This window comes from Enoplosus armatus, chromosome 10 (assembly GCF_043641665.1).
Source record: "Enoplosus armatus isolate fEnoArm2 chromosome 10, fEnoArm2.hap1, whole genome shotgun sequence".
Taxonomy (NCBI): domain Eukaryota; kingdom Metazoa; phylum Chordata; class Actinopteri; order Centrarchiformes; family Enoplosidae; genus Enoplosus; species Enoplosus armatus.
Window position 1 is genome coordinate 21968290 of NC_092189.1, and position 22442 is coordinate 21990731.

A 22442-nucleotide genomic window follows, 5' to 3' on the forward strand; every position below is an offset into this window, starting at 1 on the left:
AAGATATCAGGCAGAGGCAACTTCAGGAGCAAACCCCCCACCACCTCCCTATAGGTAAGCAGGAGAGGCTTGTATACACAAAGGGCACATTGTTCTACAGTATGGTAGGATGTAAAACACTCATGAGGACTGACATGAATCTGTCTTCCTGATTTTCTTGGGGGCAGGGTGGGGGGTGTTTCTTTTTTTTCCCCCCCAATGCTGTTTTTGGACATTGTCCAGATGGCTGCTTGACTCCACCAAATGGCAGAGGAGCTTATGATGTGTTTAAGGATTAATTGCAGTATATATCCTATGTGTGAACATTGCATGTTACATTATAGGACATGGCCCTTACAAATATACAACATATGTTATTCCTGTCGACTCAAATGGATGTGGGTGCTATTTCAGTAAGCAATGAGCTAGAAACATGCTACCATGCACAACCACACATGATTAAAGTTCTCGTTTTGGAGCCGTGCTGCAAAGTAATCATGTATGTGCTTCATAAAATCCTGAAGATGCAGTGTTCAGACTGGCACAAAGTCATTTCCTTGTTGAGCCAACATGTCAGCCATAATGTGTTTTGCAGATCTCCACACTAAACGTATTCATCTTGAATGGAGGTGTGAAAGAGCCGCTTTTCGATTTCCCATGGAGCTCCTACAGACTCCCCCCGCCCCCCTTGAATCCACACGTCATCAAAACATAATTCCCATTAAGATGATTTCCATGTTGACTTTAGAGTTCCCCCAGTATTTATAAAAGGATGTGGCATTGAGCTGCGATTGACTTCCTTGAAACAGAGTTCCTCCCCAAAGATCCTCCCAAAAGCTTGTTTATAAAGATTGATTATTGTGAGCCCCAGAGTCCTCAAACAGCTACAGCGCCTCCTTAAGTTTGACTTTAAATGACTCATAATTAAAAGCACATTCAACGCTGAAACAAACGAACATGTTTCACTCTTACTCTCATTGGTTGGTGTCGACTGTGAATGTGCGTGTTTATAAAACAGGCAGTGAGCGTGAACTTTATCTAACCTGAAAACAAATTTAAAAAACTAAAAAATGTCAGATATTCTATACAACAACTGGATGCTTTTTCAGTAGTAGTAGGTCCTGAGTTAATTATTGTACTAGTCTGGATGTCCTGGTGTCCTTGGGGTTTAAGAGGCTGGCCATGTAATTACAACGTCCCTGGTTTGACCTGGTTTGTTCTCACCTCTTTACTACTGGCTGTAGAAATCAAAGAAATACTGCCCAAAAACAATGGTTTAATGGCCTATGTCACTTTGTTAGATGTCAGGGGTCACAGTATTATCACCGCTTGCCCCTTGTACAGTAAATACCCACATCCTCAGCTCCCGCCAGACCACTCAGTACGCCTCCCCTCATTAGCAGAGTCTTCACATGGCTCTGCAGCTTGATGGACAAATCACCGGTTCATCCTCTGAGGGTTTACATGTGAATCAACATTAACGCTCCATAAATTATCACCTGATCTTAGTGGCGTTCTCTATTTCACATCTGCATCAAAGCTGCGAGGCTTGCCTTCGATAAGTGTTCTTTAATGCTGTGTGTACTGCAGCCAGCCGACGCCTTTCAACACACATGAAAGCTTCAGCGAGTCGGAGCTGTTGGGAAATGAAAGAGAGAGATAGATGTGTGTGTGTGTGTGTGTGTGTGTGTGTGTGTGTGTGTGTGTGAGGAAAACGATGGCTGTCCCATCTTTGGAAAAGTGCCTTTCTTCCTCTTCGACTTTCAAACTCTGCGGTTTCACTCCAGCATCGAGGGGCTTGGATTAAGCGAGGCTCTGGTTGCCACCAGCTTGAGAACATTTATAGAAGTGTATGATGGATGCTAAACAGACAACATCGTCATCATGAGACCCCAGGCTCGAGTGTCACGTCGCTGTCAGGGAGTCGCTCCGTCAGGCTCTGCAGAGGCAACACATCTGTTTCTGATCCCACGTGTGACATTCTGCTGCTTCAGCGATTTCGGAGTTTTGTTTTGTTTTCTAATTCGGGGAGATGCTGCTGACTTAAGTGCTGGTTAACTCACTGTGTGTTTGGCAACCGGCAGAGCTGCCACTCCGCTGGGAAAGAGAGGATTCTCCCAGCTGGTCCCACCGGTTTCTTTTGCTTTGACAAAGCAGATGTTGGTATTGTTTACGTTGGCTTGGGTTGAAATGAAACACAGTGGGATGAATATGATGACCAACACACACACTGTCTTCCCTGTCGGTGGGTTCCACAAGCCAGGATCAACCGAAAGTATTTTACAGTTTAAAAAGCAAAACTTTAAAGCTGCACGAACAATATTTTCATCTCAACTACGGATCGAATAACTATGTGAAACGTGAAAGTAGTAGTGACGACTCTGCACTTCCTCTCAGATCTACGGAGCATTTTAGTATCTTTTAACTCTTTGATTTGGTTTTATGGGATAGAAATGAAACAAAAGTAGTATTCTATGATGATTGAACTAATATTCAACTATGGTTTCATTTATACTGTGTAACACAAATGGGATAAAAATTACGTCTGGTTTAATATTTTTCAAACTAAACCAACTAAATTATGATTACCTACCATCATGACCCTATCATAGTGCATGCGCTAACCTCTGTTGTCCTTTTAGACCTTGCTACTCCTCACCTGGCCAGCAGTTGTCCTCAGTGTACTGGACTTCCTGCCCTAACACATCACCTCAACACTCACCTGTCCACATACTTGCTCCACATCTGTCAGCAGCTTCTGTTCTCTGTATGATCGCTTGCCTGTTTTTTTATTTGATTAATTATTATTCATTTGAGTCCTCATTCCTGTGTACGTTTCCTAAGTCATCGCCCTCTTTCACTCACAGCAGACTTTATGTGAAGTCCAAATTTCTTCTCTTATATTTTACATTAAAACATGTGACACGCTTCTTAAACTCAACGCATCGCTAAAGATTAAACCAGTGGCTCCCAACATTTATGGCTTGTGACCTTTTACAAAACAGCAGCCGCCAGTTGAGGCCCCTTGTGACTTTTCAGATGTTTAGCAGTTTCACCAAAGAAACATAGAACATCACTGGTAGCATCAGTGACATCGGAGAGCCCAAAGGATACTAAAAGACAACACCCACACCAGCCACAGCCTGTTCACCCTGCTGCCGTCTGGCAAGCAATACAGAAGTAACCACCAGACTACAGAGCACTGTGCTGTAGAATGAGAAATAAATGTAGATTGAACCTTGAAAGACATTTGCAAAGCAAAGATTAGAGAAAAGTCCAAAGAAAACAAACACAACTTTGTGTAATACTACTTATATATATATATATCTCCATGACAAGGACTGTGGTTTGAACCGCATTTTATCCCCTTGCAGACTTGACAAAAAGACGTGAGCACTTCAGGCGCATCACAGCGCGTATGTCGTGTCCGCACAGGGTCCAGTCCACAAGTCTGGAGGGTGGACATCTGGATTCAGCCCTTATCGAGGGTTTCTGCAGCTCTGTAATCAGACTGGAGTTCATTTGGACCACAACTCCATCTAACTATCTTCCAGAGGGGTCTGCTATGAATCACTCATGATCCATGGCTTACACACAAAAACATTGCATAAATGATGGTCAACAAGCAAATCACACAGGCAGGGCCAAAACCCCAAGACCTGAATATAACATAACACACACACACACACAGAGAGAGGTCTCCGTGTGGCCTGGAGTGGGTGGACTGGCTATCTAAATGTTTACTGTTCCTCCAGCCACTGCTTCGGTGTGGCAGGCAGTGGCTCAGCTGCAGTTTATTTTTTAAATGTATAAAACTTAATTTGAAAACTAAGAGGGTGGCAATTATATATAAAGCTTTAAGTTGCACGATTATGTCTTATAATCCTGATTATAGTGCAAAATACTGTAATCATGATTAGTGAAGATTGGTCTTTGATTGAGGAAGTGGATTATTTAATTGCAATTCTGCAACTTAAATCAACTTATTTTCAACTGCAGCGTTAACTCAGGAAATGAAATTGAATGCCTCAGTATTGCAATTCTGTAACTTTTAATGGCAACAAATAACAAATAAATTTCTCTACATTAAAGGTGAGTTGTGTATTTCTAACTTGGATACGACACATTTGGATTTTTGCAGCTTCCTGTGGACTCGTGAGCCACAGGTTTGGTCAGGACAGTAGCATTTCTTTTATTGTGCTGAGTTAGGGAGGGAGATTGAAAACAATGCTGGTGTCTGCTGCCAAGATCTTACTTCATCAAAACAAACATCCGTGATGAATTGAGGGAGGTTGTTGTTGTTCGATCCAAACCACAATCATCATCATCATCGGCAGAAGCAGAAACAATGAAAGAAAGTTGGGTTTTTTGCACATGTGTAGTGTGTGTAGTGCAGGGACATCCCACCTCATATTCAGATAATATCAAAACAATTAAACTGCCAAGTCACACACACTGCAAGTAGGAATTTGTAGGTATCTTGCATGTATTCATTACCAGGCTTTATTTCATCTGAATGTGTTTCCTCCCTCAGACAAGTTTAACTTTGTCAGGAATGTTTTGTTTGTTTTTTTTCATTATAATCTGCTTGATTTATTTGTTACAAGGTAGTTTGAAGGACATTGTTAATACTTTTTTTTACCAGCTTTATGGACGATCAAAACAGAAATGTAAGACTCATGAGTCTACGCCTTGTGTATTTGTGTTATATGCTTTTATGCATCTGGCTACAAGGAGAATTCCCCCCGCAGGGACAATAAAGATGAATTGAAATTGAGAGGATCAGAGCGCAGAAACAAGCAGCAGCAAGCAGTTTTCATTGTAAACAACGCAGCTCAGTGTATGGATCCGGTACCAATAATACAATAACACTCCATAAAACCTGGTGGTCAGGAATCCCACGAGGGGTCGGCACAATGAACAAGCTCTCTTCTTGTGAAATACTGTCCAGTTTTACCCCCCAGGCCTCCAGGATATTTCAGATGAGACAGTCTGAGAAGGGCCAATCATTTCATTTTGTCATTGAGCAACTTGTGGATATTAAACATGTGATGAGTTCACAAGTAGACATCTACTTTGCATTCTTTGTATCAAGCAAACAACATTTTAAGAACCAGTGCTGCGCAGGGCCACCGATGCTCAAAAACGTTAAACGTACACAAGAATCGAACCTGCGACTGTTTGGTCTTTGAATGACCTCTTTGCATACCGATTCACATATCGTATCCCATGATTTTCTAGTTCAAGCTGAGATATTTGCTACAGAAACAAATGAACAGTCCCAACAGAAAGTCTACCGCTCTCTGAAGAAACCAGACGGAGCTACACGTTCTGTATTTGTTTGTCTTTTTGCAGTTATTTTACAGCCTGAGAACAACAACCCACACTAATGTAACGCTGATGTCTTCTCTCAGCGACAGCGTATTATGAAACACAGGAACAGCTGCTCAACACTATATGTAATTACCACATATTTCTCTGCAGCCTGCCTGTTGTGATGTTTATGAAACCCTAGTGTTTCTGCCTGCGTGCTGGTGCGAGAGCGTGAATGTGTGTCAAGCACGTACATAAACTCTCACACACACAGGTGCATGCACACACAGTACGCAGCTCGCATACTGTACACAAAAACAGCTGTAAGTGCTCCTTTTGACCTTTCTGTTGGTTCTCATGTGCTGGTCTCCAGGCTTTAACCCTGGATGGTTATTAGTTATGATGCTTGTAGGAAATGGCAAAGGCTAAATGTCACAATCTACAACACCAGCGTGAATAATCTGTTTCCTAAATTTAAAATTGGCTACACTGGGTGGCTTGGGAGTTGGCAGCATTTCCACGGAGCTGCGCCAGTTATTATACTACAGAACTATACAGATTGAATGTATCTGCCCCACCAAGACTCCCAGAAAGAAAACACAACAATATCTGAAAGGACAGCTCATTAAAACCATTAGAACAATATGGGCTTCTCATTGGCACATGACAGCCATTTAGCTTCAGTCCCATAACAGATCCCCAGCATTTGCTAACACCTGGTGGAATTTTGTAGTTGAATAGTTTGCAATAGCCTCCACTTCGCCCGTCTTTCACCCTCCTGACAGCCTTGCATGTATATGCAGAGAGAAACAAAAGTCACGTACAAACAAGTGGAACTTTTTAGGTATGGAGGAATGCGCGCACACTTGGCAGCTGACAGGAGCACATTAATTTTCACAAAAAAAAAAAAAAAGAAAGAAAAAACGTTCATTGCCTCATTGTCCCTCCTTTGCTCATTGGCTACTTCAGTCGCCCGGTTCCCTTTGGATTTTCCCATGCCCTGCTATCTTTTCTCAAGTCTTAATCTTTTCATTCTGTCAGGCCCGCTCTCGGCAGCCTCCGCGCTATTTCCAAAGGTCTGGGCTTCATGCTAATTGTCTCTCAATGGCACGGTTACCTCCCACCTACATAATGCACCTTGTTTCCTCCGCTCAGTCTGGGCTGCACCATTTTGGCTCATTTAAATTCAGGAGGGAGAAGGACTGTAAAAGCAATGCCTCAGGCTACGGCCATGCAAAGCATTTACCAAAAAAAAAAAAATAAAAGGGAAAAAAATGATTTGCTTCCCTGTTTTTGGCAGAACATTTCTGTGGGTGGGCTGACCAGCGGGACATTTTGAAGGATGAGTTGCATGTGATTGCTGTTGTGTTAGACAAAACTTAATTTCTCAACTACAAGTTCTCCGTGCCAACATTTATCACACAGTTCATCATGTCATGCAGCTGCGCTACCGAATCATACACGTTATTTTTGAATTAGCTTCACTTTCAATTCAAGCGCTTCTTCTACATCTGCCAACAGTTTGATCTATAGCTGTCAGGCGCAGTGAAAAGGCAAAGGGATGTAAAGGTTATGAAAATCATATTCACGACATGAATGCCGACCCCCCCTCTCGCAGGTTAAATGGGAGTGCTGTCGTGAAAGGCACACATTAATTGTGCTAATTGCGTCCACGTAGACCCCAGATTGGCTGTTTTTCTTTCGCTGGAGAGATCTCAACCACTCAGGACTAAGACGACAGCCATGCACCATTAACATCTATTCAAGTGCACATGCTTTGATCTTCACTGAGAGAGAGAGAGAGAGAGAGAGAGAGAGAGCAATGGGGGAACACAGGGGGAGAAAAATAAGGAGAAAAAACATCATCAACAATTCAAATGCGCCCAATTATTGGACCATAAATAAAAGCCTAATTAGCATAAATTGCTTCCACATTGTTGCTATTTTTACATAATTTTTTCTTCCCTATTTTGTGGATTTCTTGGTGAATTGTGTGCGTAGGCTCCTGCATTAGAGTGCTTGAGTTATGATCGAGATGCTTAATTTCATAGTGAAATTGCTGCACTAATTAAAACTGCTGGATAAATATTTGCTTTTTGCACAGGATCCACATGTGTTTTTATTTGGAAACACAAAAAAAAAGCATTTTATGTTATCTCAGAAACGAGCTGATCCTGATATCATCACGGCAACGTTTTGATCCATATCACAAAACTGTCAACGCAGCGTCTGTGACTTTTCAAACTAATGACTTTAGTTCACCTCTGATGTCACGATCATCAACGTCAGCATTTATTTAGCCATGACACGTTTCTTTTTGACTTGTAGTTGCCAATGAAATTAGAGCTCAATTGATTTGTTTTTTCTTCTAAAATTAGGAACAGAGCGAGGGAAAGTACTGAAACACCACAACCAGAATTAGGTTCACACGTCCGCCTGAAAGGTTTTTGTTTTCCAGTCCTCCTCCGTGATGGTGCTCATAAAGGGCAGCCTGTCTGCTCTGTCTGGTTTGGGTTATGAAGTCACAGAAACAAGACGGCGAGGATCAGGTTGGATCACGGTTCTTTCCCAGCGTCTTCTGAAACATTGTTTTTGATCAGACAAACCAGGATCTCGAAGTGGAAACAGTATCCCACCACTCCTTTCCCCCATTAACCCTTAATGAACATTTGGGCAGCATCTATCTGTCTGTCTGGGAATTCTGTGTACTGCCAGCTGGGAATTAAACCTGCACTTACTGGTTATAGTTTCAACTGTCTGACCAGTAGACCATGATCATAATGAGGTTTAAAGATGGCATTCCCACGCAACATGAAAACTTTCCTTCTTTGCCGCCTCAGGGTTAGAAACCTCAACACCCAGTGATACTCCACTGTCCTCTCCCACACACTTTCAACACGTCGGGCCAGAGGTTCGGCCTGTCGTTTGACTTTGAGACATCTTTTGTTCTCTTGTGGTTTTTAGTTTAGCTTTTATTACACGCCCTGATTCATCTAATTCCAATTTATAATTGCCAGTTTGAGGCGCAGAAGGTTACAATAATAAGCCATAACTTCTCCTCAGTTTGAATGTTTTACTTGGTCACTGTTGATGTCATTCGGGCCATTAAAATGCCAAAAAAATGACTTAATTGTAATTTCCATCCAAGTTGCGGAGGGAGAGCACGCTGATTTCCAATAAGTGTCTCTATAGATTATTACAAGGGGTTTGTTTGGGTGGTGTAGGTTGTCTTGAGGACCTTTTCTGGCAGAAGTGGACAATAAAAAAAAAAAATATGATGAAATTATACATTTTTAAAACTTTTATTGAGAATCAGTTTTACTCAGAACTGAAAAATCTGCTCATCTAATAACTGTATAAACCTTCTGTTGTCACTTCTATGTAGAAAACCAACTTCACTATACTCTGTTTTTCAGATATAATAACACAGTGAAGCAAAAATGCAAATGGATGACAGGTTTGAGGCAAATTTGCACTTTTTATTCCTTCCTTTTATTCCTTTTTATGCAATAAACAAACATAAATATTAACGTTACTGAAAATTATTAGTTGTTGGTATCATACTCTATTATACTCTAGAGAAGCTAAATCAGAATCAGAAAAAATCTGCCCTCATCAGTTTTACGGATCAAACGATTGTATAATGTTAGTGTTTGTTAGCGTCACTCGTAGTGATGAAGCCAGGGAGAAGTTTTAGCATCTTTTAGCTCATTGTTTTGGTTTTACGGCCCACAACTTTACTGCTTTGATTCAGTGTCATTTTCAGCAGCAGCGGGCAGCTGTTTCCAGCAAAGAAAGCTCTGATGAACACGCTGTATACAACAAGTCCAGCACTCAGGACCAAACAGACAAAGTTAGTGGCCAGCTTGTGAACATAGTGGAGCATTTAGCAGCTCCCTCTGGATTTGGTGAAGATTGAAACAGAGCTTAAAGGAGAGTGACAAGTGGACTAACTTGAATGCTAATGTTTCTCTGTTTACTAGCGCGCTAGCAATAACAAGTCTGTAAGGCCATAATATGCCAAACGTGTTTTCCGATAGCATAACGTTAGATTAGAAGATTGATAGAAGATTGACTTAGCAGCCAGTTAGCTTAGCTTAGCATGAAGGCTGGAAACCGGGGGAAAACCTGGTGCTATCCAAACATTACAAATTCCTCCTCTTCCACGGCGCCTCTTATGCTCACAAATTAACATGTCGTTTCTGGTTGGTTTAAGACATACAAAAACCCAAGTGTAAATATGAGTTGTAGTTTTAAAGTTGTTATGTGACTATTTCTTGGACGTCTCGGTGACTTCTTCACTGTTCTGTTTTCCAGCAATCACAGGCATCAGCTCTCCACAAAAAGCTATTTCATCACCACCCGCATATAAATGTAATATCTGGGATTGATGACATTGTTAAGGGAACCCTTTTGGAAACCCTTCTTCTTCATAGTGTGTGATGAAAAAAGATGGCAGAGAGTTGTCTTTGTCTGCCTCCCGACGCTGAAGTCAGTGCGAGAGGGAGTTTGTGTGGAGGTCAATTGTGTCTGCGTCGAGGACACTGGATCCAGACCACCTCTCCATGTTGATTAATCAAAGAAAACTAAACAGTGCTCCCCTTTCTCATCAGCCACCATGAAATCATGCATAAAGGGGAAAAGATTCTCCCCTCTCACCGAATGCTGAAGTTCAGCCTTCCTTCTGAAAGCTCCTATCATGGCTGACCCGCCACTGAACCTCTCCGCTCTGTCTCGTAGTCACTGCCAATGTAAGCAGATGCCTCTTCAGGGTTCGCTTTCAGTCTCTTATTTATGCATGGGATGATAATGCTATCCTGCATGTGATACTTCAAGAGAGGGAAGAGTCAATAACTAATGGAATTCATGCTAAACAAGCACTCCTCTTCCCTCTTAGTGTACCACCCAGGTTTTCCGCTGATACACTCACCTCTGCTGAGCATCGACTCCGAGCCCACACAGTTTGCCACAACAGCTTTAGCTCAATTACTGCAGGTCCTGCTGGACTGAGCCCTTTATATCTCCAGCTGGGAAAGCTCAGTTCTCTAAACTCCGAGAGCGGGGAAGCTTTTGGAAAGATCTATAAAATGACATCCAGAATAAAAGCCTCCCTCCCTGCCTCTCCCTCTCTCTCTCTCCGTGGCTCCACCGAGATAATACAAGGTTTTACAGTTTGAAAGAAGGTATCAGTCTCTTGTAAGTCCTGCAACTGGATACTTTTCATCCGCAAAAGTTCAGCAAACCATAAATCGAAAGTTGTACTTCAGAGTAATGTTATCATCAAAGGATGCGTGCACAGTTTGAGAACCATCACTGTCATTCAGAGATTTTGAAAACAAAATCAGGATACAGTACGTAATACAACATGTGAAATATTTGATGAGCTCTGAGATGTTTTCATACAAACCTGCTGTCCAACATCTCACATTAGTCTTTGTTGGCAGGTGAGGGAGACATACAGTACTGTATGTACACAACCTTGGGATATATACTATATTATGCCATCAATAGCAGAGAAACTTGAACTGGTAGTATGTGTGGTTGTCATGTGGATAGAAAACAGGTCCTGAAGAAATGAACATTTAAAAAAGCAGACTGCATTTTTATAGAATTATTGTTTTTACCTTTGTAATTTTCATCTGGATGGCAAGCAACAAATACGTTTTGTGAGGTAACTGGGAAAGCAAGCAGGACTACGTTAGTAATTTATAGGAGACAGGGTTGATCTTATGCCATTTATTTAGTAGGACATAAAACTTCAGGAATCAAACTCCTTTTTAAATCTTTTTTTTTATGAGTTGGAGGCAAGCCGATCAAGCTGTCAGTGTTTCTAAACTATTCAATTCACTAATTTATTGCAATCATTAAGGTGACATTTAGTTTTATATTGCTATTATTTTATCAGTTTTACATTATCCTTTGGATCTCATCTCATCCTTGTTTGCTTTCAGCACATTTCATCTATTATATTATATGTTATATGTGCTGCTACTGTCTTTGCAAGGACACTTTAATCTCAGTTAGGCACAAACAAAAATAGTGACTACTATCTGGATGGTGTTATGCCCATACATGATACCCACATGGCATAAACACTTAAATACACAACACAGAATATTTTGTTTTTCTTCCGAATACATCCAGATTCTCTTCTGGGGTCACCACAGAGTTACAATGACAACTCTCTGAGAGCAATGTTGCTCTCATGTGGCTTGTATTTTCCCAGGTAACATTAATATTTGACAGTTCCTTACTTTTGTTAGAGGGACTTTGGCTTGTTTATGGGCAAGTAACACCCCAAAACAATCTGCTGGAGCTGATTTGCAGGTGTGCTACAACAATGGTAATAAATCAAAACACTAGGAATTTTGGAGAGGGTCATACCTGAAAATTACATACTGAAGTATTGGCCTGAATATTGCAAATGCACTGTACATGTGTGCAAAGCTAAAGACCATTTCCAGCTCGAGTTCCTATGATAGGCAGTTATTAAGATCTAAAAACAAGACGAAGCACATTGTTTCTTTTACAGCAGCTGAACATATGTGTTCAGTGATTGATTTTAAATTACGTGCACGAATATGCAGCCATAGTAATAGTATCATTACGTCCTACTGTACCAAATGTATGCCAAACAGGCTCATAAGTGCTCTGAGAGTGGAGCGTAAGAGGCAGCATCTGAGAGTTCAGCGGGTCAGGTACGAAGGCTTTGCCTGAATATTTCCAGAAGATTAAATTCAGTGGTGAGAGTCTTGTGAAGACCCTCCAAGCTCTGCACCTGGTTCATATTCCATCCTCACAATCTGCTTTCTTTGGACACTGCATCTTCCTCTTATTTGATTTCAGCTCTTTGAAATATGTAAAATGCACGCTGATACTTAAAAACTGTCTTCGGGGATGGTGAGGTGAGGTGGAGAGACGGTCTTCTGAGCCATTTGGAAAATAGATTTATTGAGATTTGGCAGCAGGGTGTGGACTGTCAAAAGACTTCTGAATGAGACAGAAAGCCATACAGTCTATACAGGAACAATTATGGGATCTATTAATGCTTTTTCTGTACTCGACACTTGAACAAGTCAATCTTGGATTCTGTTCAGGTATTTTTATGAGATGGTTCAAAGGACTTATGGCACCAAATTGTCCTCACATGGTTCTTGTCTTTGCTGAACAGTGTCAGCAAATACATTATCTGATCACATGGACGCCTTAGATGCAGGAACCCATACAGGCCGAATTTCCATCTGTCCCACAGTCAGGGTGATCTACATTTAGGTTTTTATGACTTAGTAAACGGAGGTGGCTCCGAGGTTATTAGATAGCAGTAAATTCCTGTGCTTCATGCCATTATCTTGAGTAAGGGCATAATGGATTGTGATAGGTTTACTGGTCCTCCAAAGTCCTCTCTGGCTACAAGTATGGAAAGCTACTTCTGCTGGCAAAAACAAAATAATTCATCAGAGACATGAAGATGTTCAAGCAATCAAAGTCGGAGACAGTAGATGCCGGTGTCAGCATTACTGCTTCAAGTTTTGCACAACAAGGAGTTGAATGAACCATTTTTTAGCCATAATCTTCTTTGATCCAAAAAGGGTTTTGCTTAGCATGCATGACCTTTATTCACTAGGAAGCCTGACTCCATCCATTTCCAACCTGGAGCTCGTTTCATCGTTTTCCATCAAACCAACCTTGGTGAACTTTACTGTCTATAAAAGGCAGGAATAACAGCGGATAAGAAGTAATTCAATATACTTCCCATGGACTTCCTCATGAGCAAACCACGTTTTCAAGTCACAGCCAGGAGACTGCTGTTTCTTGGTAGGTAAAGTTAGGGACAGCCATCTGTCCATCCACCGCAGTCATCCACAGTGTCTCTCAAGCTCTCTCGTCTCCTGGGAACTCTGCAGAAGAACAAAATGTTTTGTAATGTATGAAACCGATGTCTAAGTAACATGGTAACGTTTGTATGAATCTTTACAACATATACCTCTTTGGCCAAGCGCACCTGGAGAACACATAGACAGAACTCTTTGAAAACTCCCAACACTTCATCTACTCCAGTAAAGCCACATACTGTGATACTAACTTTACACCAGCAATGGTTAAATAGTTTAAGAATTTCAGCTTTTTGAATAATCAATCAATAACAATTTGACTGGTGATGTTCTGCCAGGTCAGTGCTTCAGCCAACTCTGGGTCTTCTGTCCTCAGTCTGGTTTGTCGTATCACACACACCCGTTGAGCGAGCTGCAAGTCATAACTGCACAGATGTAATATGTCGACGTTTACTCAGCGTGGGGGGCAAGAACAAAGTCTATACATGTAAAAAAGCCTCAAGATTATGTAGAAACTGGCAATGTGCTGTACATTTTCTTTAATAATCTATATTATTTTGTATTTATAGTTTCCATGTTTCTATGCATGCGTGTTGTTGAAACATTGTAGGTTAATTAAAACAAATCTGGGTCAGGCATAAAACTTGAGTTTGGTGCTCCACCCGCACAAGACAGACTGAATTATCTGCAACGTAAATCCAACGCACCTTTGCAGGGGAGGCGGACCGTTCAAACTGTCAGTGCCCCGCCCACTGCTTTGATCTGCTGCCATGCTGAACTGAAACTCATTTGCTAACTCTTGCTGCTAATGTTAGCTACTATATTATACTATATAACATACTGCTGTGGTATTATCACCTGTTGGCCTCCAACACACCCAGAGTTTCTGGTGGCCATGTTGGCAGCTCTGAACTATATTTTCTTATCCTGAAGCAATTACTCTCTTGCTGAAATGCCACTGCTTCTCCTCATCAAGGTAAATTGGCTATTTTATGCTAACACACACGTTGTACTAATGAGGCAGCTGAAGATTAATTAGTCTCCACTAGATGTGCTTATGGGCTTGTTGGCTGCTAATTTCTGCTCTTATGCTACTCTCCTCTACCTTTGTGCAATATTAGCATTAGCATATTAAGCTCATTGTGTGCTGTGTCTTGTTGTGTGAGCTAGCTTCCTCGTGCTTGTTGGTTGGGACCTGCTTTCAGATGCTTTTATAATGTTGATTAGTGACTGTGAAATATAGGCTGATACTTGATGTGTGTTGTTATTGGTTGACTTGGTTATGTGCAATATTGTCAAGCTGTTGCTGTTGTTTTGTTTTTAATAATTTAATAATTGTTTTTACTCCACACAATTCACATTCAGCCAAGCATTAGGGAACTATTTCACCTCAAAAGCAGTGGGTTTATGCGTCACTTTGCTTTACTGTTCATTTCAAAATGACATCTTAGCTGCTGTTGTACATTTCATGCTGCTGCCACACTGTGCTGCACTCATTGCCAACCTCAAGTTTACTGTATATCAGTGTACTGATGGTCTACTGCTACTTATCACTGCTAAACGTCATTCTGTAAAAGAGATTATGTGCCCCAAACCATTTTAATATTCTTGAAATCATAATTAACTGTATAGTATACTGTTGGGGAATGGCCACATGGCAGCTTGCCTCTCACATGGGAGGTGCTCACATTGTGGTGCTGTCCTGCTGCATTATGGTGCTCTTTGTGGTCTGGGATGGCTACCAGGCGATTGGTCGCTGTGGTTGGTGCTGTCGTCCCACACATAGCATGCTCTACATAATAGTTGGCGTCCGACGTTGTATGCAATGGGGTTTTTGGGAGAGAAGTTTATACTAATGTTCCCCGGTCTCTGCTGGCTGAGCTTGATATGCTTGAGACGCAAAATATCAACTTGTATTCAGCTTGTCAAATGTGAGGATTTTTGCTGCTTTTCTGTGCCTTATGCGTAATAAATATCTGAATATCTTTTTAGGTTTTGGACTTTTGAAGCGAAAAAACAATCAATGTGAATATGACACCTAGGCTCAGGTAAAGAATAAGAAATGATCGTCATTTTTCTCTGTTATCTGACATTTTATAGAGAAAACATTTTGGATAATGAAAATAATCATGAGATGCAGCTGTAACTGGAGTTATGTTCAGGTCCCCTCTCTCAAAGGCTGATGATTATTTTCATTATCAACGAGTCTGCCAGTTATTTTCTCAATTTACCAATTAATCGTTTGGTCTAAAACATTTCAGAAAATAGTGAAAAATGCTCATCACTATTTCCTAAAGTCCAAGGAGACTCAAATGTCATGTTTGGTCCAATCAGATATTAAAGAAAAGAAGCTTGAACCAGAGAATGTTTGGCATTCATTTCTTTAAAAATGTCTTAATCAACTACCAAAATAGTTGCAGATTATATTTCTGCCAATCAGATAGTCAATTTGTTTGTTTCAGCTGTACTGTCCTCACCTTTTAGATTAGGAGTTAATTGTCAAGTAACACCAACAAACTCTGTCCACGGTCATCTCAGCCGCTGTGGCTCATCACTCTGCGCTCAGTATCAGCTGTTTGAGAAAGTAATTAGATCATCTCCAAAAAAACATTTTCAAGTGGAGAGGCCCCTCCACTTAGAGATGAGAGAGATGTTAAAAGACATGCAGAGCTGGAGGTCAACCACAACTGTGATCCACAGAGATGCGGTCCAGTAATTGAGGATACTTTGGCTGACACTCAGCCCCCGAGATGATTTACAGTGTCCTGATGGTTTTCCCAACTCCCGGACCTTGGCGTCAGAGACAAAAGGAGTCTGTGCTGCCATTCGCTCAGATGGATGAGACGTGAATGAAGCTGAAAAGGAGTGAAGCCTGGAGTCTAAATCTGTAATCCGCACTCTGTGCAGCTCATTGATGAGGTGCAGCAATGAAATGCTTCCTCTATAGTGTGTCTGACAGCGCTGCCTGTTTGTGATATCCAGAGCCAGGAGTTTTCCCAATTGAAAAACTTTCCAGTCCCAATTATAGTCTCAAGTGACTTTGGGGATCCAGAACCTTTCCTGGTTGAGGACCTCTGGCCGCTGGTTTGATTTTGAGTAGTTCAACATCAGTTTTTATCGACTTGAGAAAGCACTTTGTTAGCTGTGTCCAAGCAAGAGCCCTCTTCACTAATCTGTTTAGTGGTAAGAGGCACTCTACCAGGAGAGCTCAATGTGTGTGTGTGTGGTTGTGTTGGTCTGTGTTTGTGTGATTTTTCTACGTCTGTGTGGAGTTTCAGGCTGGATAAGAGAGGCAGGACATTAGAGAGCAGCCAAGAGGCCTGGGTTTTCCTGGCACACAATCGCAGGAAGTGCTGCCACACTATAAATGGAAGCTGAAATAGTGGCAAAACCCAGTCAGCAAGGCCTTTCTGCCTCCAGCCAATAGGATTTATGTGCTCGCTCTACTCTTTTTCCAACTTCCAAACTGTGATAATGAAACTAAATAGAAAAGAGCACCAGGAAAGTTGTACATTCAGGCCAGGCTGAGTAATTATTCAATCCATAGCTTTTGAAAGCTGATACTGACAGTGATAGTTTAAGATTGAAGCTGCCAACGCTTATAATCTGTGCCCAAATTCTGTGTAATTTTGACCACTTTCTGCCATAAACTTTCAAAAAAAGTTCTGGAGATTCATTGTTTCCTCCAGAATTTTATTCTTGCGAGGGTGGAAAAGTTATTAAAACACTGAAAACCAAAGTAATGAAACAGCTTCTCAAGGCAGGGCGTCATTGTCCACTTTACAAACTGGCAACAAAAAGAACTAAAATCTCAACTGTACCTCCATTTTATTGGTGGTGTACTGCATTTGCTGATTTTGCCAATATTGGCTCACCACTATCCGTCTAATCCGGAGTAATTTGTTAAAAATCACATTCTCTATTGTACTTTTACTGTATTCACTCAGCCAGTCCAGAGTAGAGGCAAAAGAGGGGCGTTCCAATTCATTTCCTATAGTGAACAGACAAGTAGGCCTCTACTGAGCTGTTGGTTATGACAACTAGCCAAAGCAGTGGAAACCTACAGTGTAGATCAGATGCCACTCTCTGAAGAATCGACTTGTATTTGCATTTAACTTCAGTGATGAAGTGAACTCCAGGACGACAGCCACCAATCTGCTGGCGTAATGCTGAACTGCTGCCTCAACCGTGGTTTGATACCAATGAGGTTTCATACAGGGCTTAACAATAAGAGGTGTTGTGTGTTTATTCTCAAACAGCTGAAAAATGTCTTCCCTAATGTGCCGGTGGATTGCAGGACAAATCCCTGTTGCAGAAGTTAAAATCTCTGCACACAAGATCTCTACGGATCAGCTGAAGAGTGTAGGCTTTGAATGGCACTAAAAGACTCTGCAGTATCATTTCATCCAGATCTGCAGATACATTCAGCCTCAACAAAACTTAAATGATCTCTGAGGGAAAACTGGGTCACTGCAGCAGCAAAGAATATACTTAAAGAAAACTCCAAATACAACGCGGTAAAGATCAAAGACAGCACAGACACAATGTCACTGTAATGCTGCTGATAAAAGAAGTAGAAGAAGTTAGTTTACTTTATTTACTTTGTTGAGGCTCCTTCTTGCATGTCTGCATCTCTGTTTTACAGTTTAAAGTTCATCACTTCTGGAAAACACATTACGTCCCTCACCTTGGAGAAGCCCTCCCTGTCTTGGGCTGTGTGGCTCTTTCCCTGGAGTCCATGAAAAACTTCACAACCTCCCTGAAATGTCAAGGGTAAACTTAGTGAGAAGAGCAGGCAGCAGGCAAGAAGGGGGTGGGGGGGTGACCCCAGCAAAACATTTTGCCTCCTAAGATAGGTTAAAAAAGTTTTGGGAACAGATAATGTTCACCTTTGCTTATAAGCCGTGAAACTGTGATTATCCTTAGATTTGTGGTGAAATATGTGACATAAATGTGGTTTGAAATTGAGATAATTCTAACTGATTTTAAATGTAAAATACGTTTCACATCTATATTCAGCCACAGAGTTTCTGGGAGGCTCCGAGTATTTAGGCAGAGATACCTGGAGATTAAAAGCAAAAAAACAGTTTAAGAGTCTGATGTTTGGACAGCAATCTTTAAAACTCCAGCATGTGGATTAACCTCCTGCCCTCTGTGAACCTGACAGCAGAGACAACAGATCACTTACAGCACAATCTCTGGCTCCAAACTCGGACATATGCTTGACATCGTACTCAATATTTCTTTCACATTCCTCGGTGATGGCGCCGACTCAGTCTAAATCATTGTTACTTCCTCAATTTCAAGCATTGTATAATTCATTTCTCTCCCCCGTGAAGTTAAGTAGCACGTTTGTGATACCAAATTATCGAAGCTTGCCAGAAGACTTTCACAATGCAGTTGTGAAAGTTCTGCTTTCTGCATTCCTCTGCAGCACAGGCATATTTTGTAGTTTGCTGTATGACAACCAAGTAATTCTGCATTAAAACTAAATCCTTAAGTCAGTTTTTCTCACTTCAGATCAAAAAGGGATACTCGACCAGATCTCCAGGGAATCTGTATGGTATCATGCAGTAAAAACAGCTTCACCAGCTGTGCAGATGTGAATTAAGATGTTGGCATGACAGATAACGTCAAAAGTAAATAGAAGGACACATGGCAGTATTCTTCTGCTCCCGGTATCCTTTACATTCAGATGGATATTCAAGAATCCGTACATTATGTCGGGAATGTGTACTGCTGCTTTCCCAGAAACACGAACTGAAGTTTTTGTGGTTTTCTTTTCTGAATTTAAAGTTTGCTCTTTGAATAAGCAATGACCCCCGGGGCATTCAAATCCTCTTAAAATATCAATGTGAACATGTATGACTTAAAAAAAAAAAAAAAATACAAAAACTTTTTCAGATACTTATCTGTTGGCCATAAGTCAGGGAGTCGTGATTTCTTCTTTAAGCTGAAAGCTCTGGCCAGTTTCTGGCTGTAGTAAATCTCACCAGTAGCTTAGAGTTGAGCCAAGGGCGGGTCTGGGTTAGTGGGTCAGCCTGCCAGCAGCAGCTCAGCCTGGCACGTCAGCCTGTTTGAGACAATGTCGGCATATGAGACTGCTAATGGTAATCGAGGACCTAGTGAAGAGCAGGAAATGGTGATAACGTTACTACACCACAACTCCTTTTGTAAAAATGAAACTTTTTTAATGTCTCTCCTGTACTATGAAGTCTTGCACAGATTGGTGGAGGAGGAAAGTGTGAATGTCCATGAAAGCAAAAAACAGCTCTGTCCATTTCCAATCAAGATGCTTGTGTAATATTTAGGTTTTAAGACATCTTCATCACTTGCTTTCCAAATATTGAATATGGTACCAACTGAAGAATTTCCTGAACCATTTTAGTACTGACAAGCGTGAAGTAACAAAAGGAAACGATAGTGTTTTTATTTAAGGGTCTTTCTAACCTGTTTGGTTTGTTAGGGCTGGTGTGAAGGCTGTGATTTAATGGTGCAGACTAAACAAGTGACTTCTGGTGGGGTTCTTAAAGCATTAATTGATTTTTGTTTTGGCCACTGGGGGGCAGCTGAGCAAGCTGCAAACACAACATTAACATATCATTTAAAAAAATTCTTATTGCAAATGTGTTAGCAAACAATTGCTTATTTGTACATCCAGCAGATACGGAGCCACAACAACATTCATTTGGAGTTGTTTCTCTGGCCACCTGATGAATTGAAGTTCAATGTTCACTCACAGGATGAGTTTTCTTTACATAAACAAAGGAAGTTCTGCTGCAAATGTTTAAATTGGCAACCACCTGTTTTTGATTATGAAACAAGTTCTGACCCAAATTTTCCGAAGCCATAACTCAAAAAATGAGAAATTGTGCTCAATTTTTCGCTGTGAGGAGAAGGAACAACAATGAAGATTAGATTGGACCCCAGCCCCTCACCCACATTCACCCTCTCTGCATCTGGGATCAACACATCTTGATGCTATTCAAAGGAGCTGATTGGATATCAACACAAGGCATGACATCGTGATTGGTAATGTTGCTAATACAGCGCGAGGAATCTTGGACAGGGCGTGGAATGATAATCATTATGCCTGGTGTGACTCACTCGGGGTAAACATTAGCTTAGCCGGTGTATATTTCTGGCTGTGTGCACCTGCTTGCATGTCACAGGCTAATTCATAACTCCTTGAGCGCTGTGCTATGTAAGGAACACATTTCAGCCTTAAACAGGTCCATATGGACAAATACACTTGTTGAGAAGATTTTGGTTGACGTCTTACTCGCCATGCAAAATTAGCCCCATACCACTCAGGATGTAATAAGCTGTGGATCTAATTTGAGCCATAAATTTGCCTCGCAACAGCTTGCACAGAGGATGGACATTCAACTAAGGACTTAATAACTTAATTACTGCAACACCACATGCCGCTCGGTTTGCGGAGAGACATCTCCAGTGTTTCACAGGCCTCGTAAACCTTGTGTTTAATCAGCTTGTAAGGCGCTCAGGACATCAAAAGCTACCACAGTTACTCCACCATGTGTGAGCACTCTCGTCTCATTCTGATGTGTCGCACATTACTTAACCTGAGCTTGTGCTTGTATAAAAGTTGATTGGGCCCACAGCGTTTCATTATGCCCGAGTTCTTTGTGTCATTTCTGTTTTGTTTCATTTTGTGCCAAACGTTTTCTATCATAAAACCTCAAATGAAAAAAAAACCTTACACTCGACTCTACTTTCAGTCCAAATCTGTTCTGAATTCTCACAGTTTTCGCAAAGACTCAAATTAAATGAGTGGAAAGAGTTTGACACAGCTACAGACAAAGGTGTTAATCTGAATATCCTGTTGTGTAGTATCCAATAAGATGGCACATTAACACCTTAAATTCACCAGCTGTCAAACTAGCCCACATCTCCATTTCTATATAAAGATTAGAGCTGAGACAATTAGTCGATTAATTAGTTTTTTATTAGTTAGTTATTTATTTGATAGTCAATTAATCCTTTTTAAACAAGCAAATAAGCCAAACATTTGCTGGTTGCAGCTTCTCCAATGTGAGGATTTGCTGCTTTTGTCTGTTGTAGATCATTGTAAACTGAATATCTTTGGGTTCTGGACTCTTGGTCGGACAAAACAAGACATTTAAGGATGTCACCTTCAACTCTGGGAAACCTTTGTGGACAGTTTTCACATCGCCAAAGTAGAAGATAAATACAATGCATGCAAATCTAACAAAATCACACCTTCATCTTAGACTATGTAAACGCCTTACTGCATCATAACATGTGGCTACATGTTAATTATAGTGAAAATACACAGGCACTTATTTTCACAGATGACTGAGCTCGTCATGGTGACGCTTTTCACTCCTTTCAGCCTCTCCAGCGCGATGAAAGGCAACACAAAGCGCCGTCTTCTCTCAATAACTTTGAACTCTCCTCACAAGTTTGAAATGCTGGTTCTCACACACGACAGCCCCAGAGGGGTGAATCAAGCTATAGATTGAGAACCTGACCGTCCCCCCACCCCGGAAGAAAGCGCTAATTAGCTCAGATGTCCGGGCAAATGCACACCCCGGTGCACCCCAGGAGACGGGGAAATAAGATGATGTTGTTGTTGTTGTTGTTGTTGTTAAAAATCTCAAAGGAAGGATATTAAGTTTTACATCCAATTTGGTGCAAGAACGAGCTTACCTCAATTAAATGAATTTACCTAAATCTGGTCATTAAAGAAAATATTACCTCATACACATGAAACAACAGCTGAACAGTTTATAATCATGAGCTCATAACACGTTTTGTGGCAAATAAGGGAATCCCTTGGCCCTCGCAGCGGAGATGAAGCCATGCGGAAGCTTCTTTTCCTGGACTGGATCCGACACAGCCACCACTCCAAAGTTGATTTTGATTGCACTGATCAAAAGAAGCACCGTGTCTCGATATTTCACCAGAGGCAAAGAACACGGGACTTCAAAGACCTTCATACTAATCCCATTTGGATTATTTAATTAAGGACTCAGGAATACTAGAGACAAAACAAGGCCATGGTCGTCACATTGGGGAGGGATACAGGTGCACTGTGTTCATCTGTGAGACTCAGGAAATCACCAGCATATCACTTCCCAATGCAACACACCCTTATTATTATGTTAAACTATTATTTTCTACACTGTCCATAAAATGCTGCTGCACAGTTATAGATTTTGGCAACGGCTCGCTCTTCCCATTTGTTTTGGTTCATTGCAGAGGTTGCTCTTTGTTCGTTTAATTGTCATTCCGGGGAACATTCCCCAGCTTGGTTTAGATTGGTTCATGATG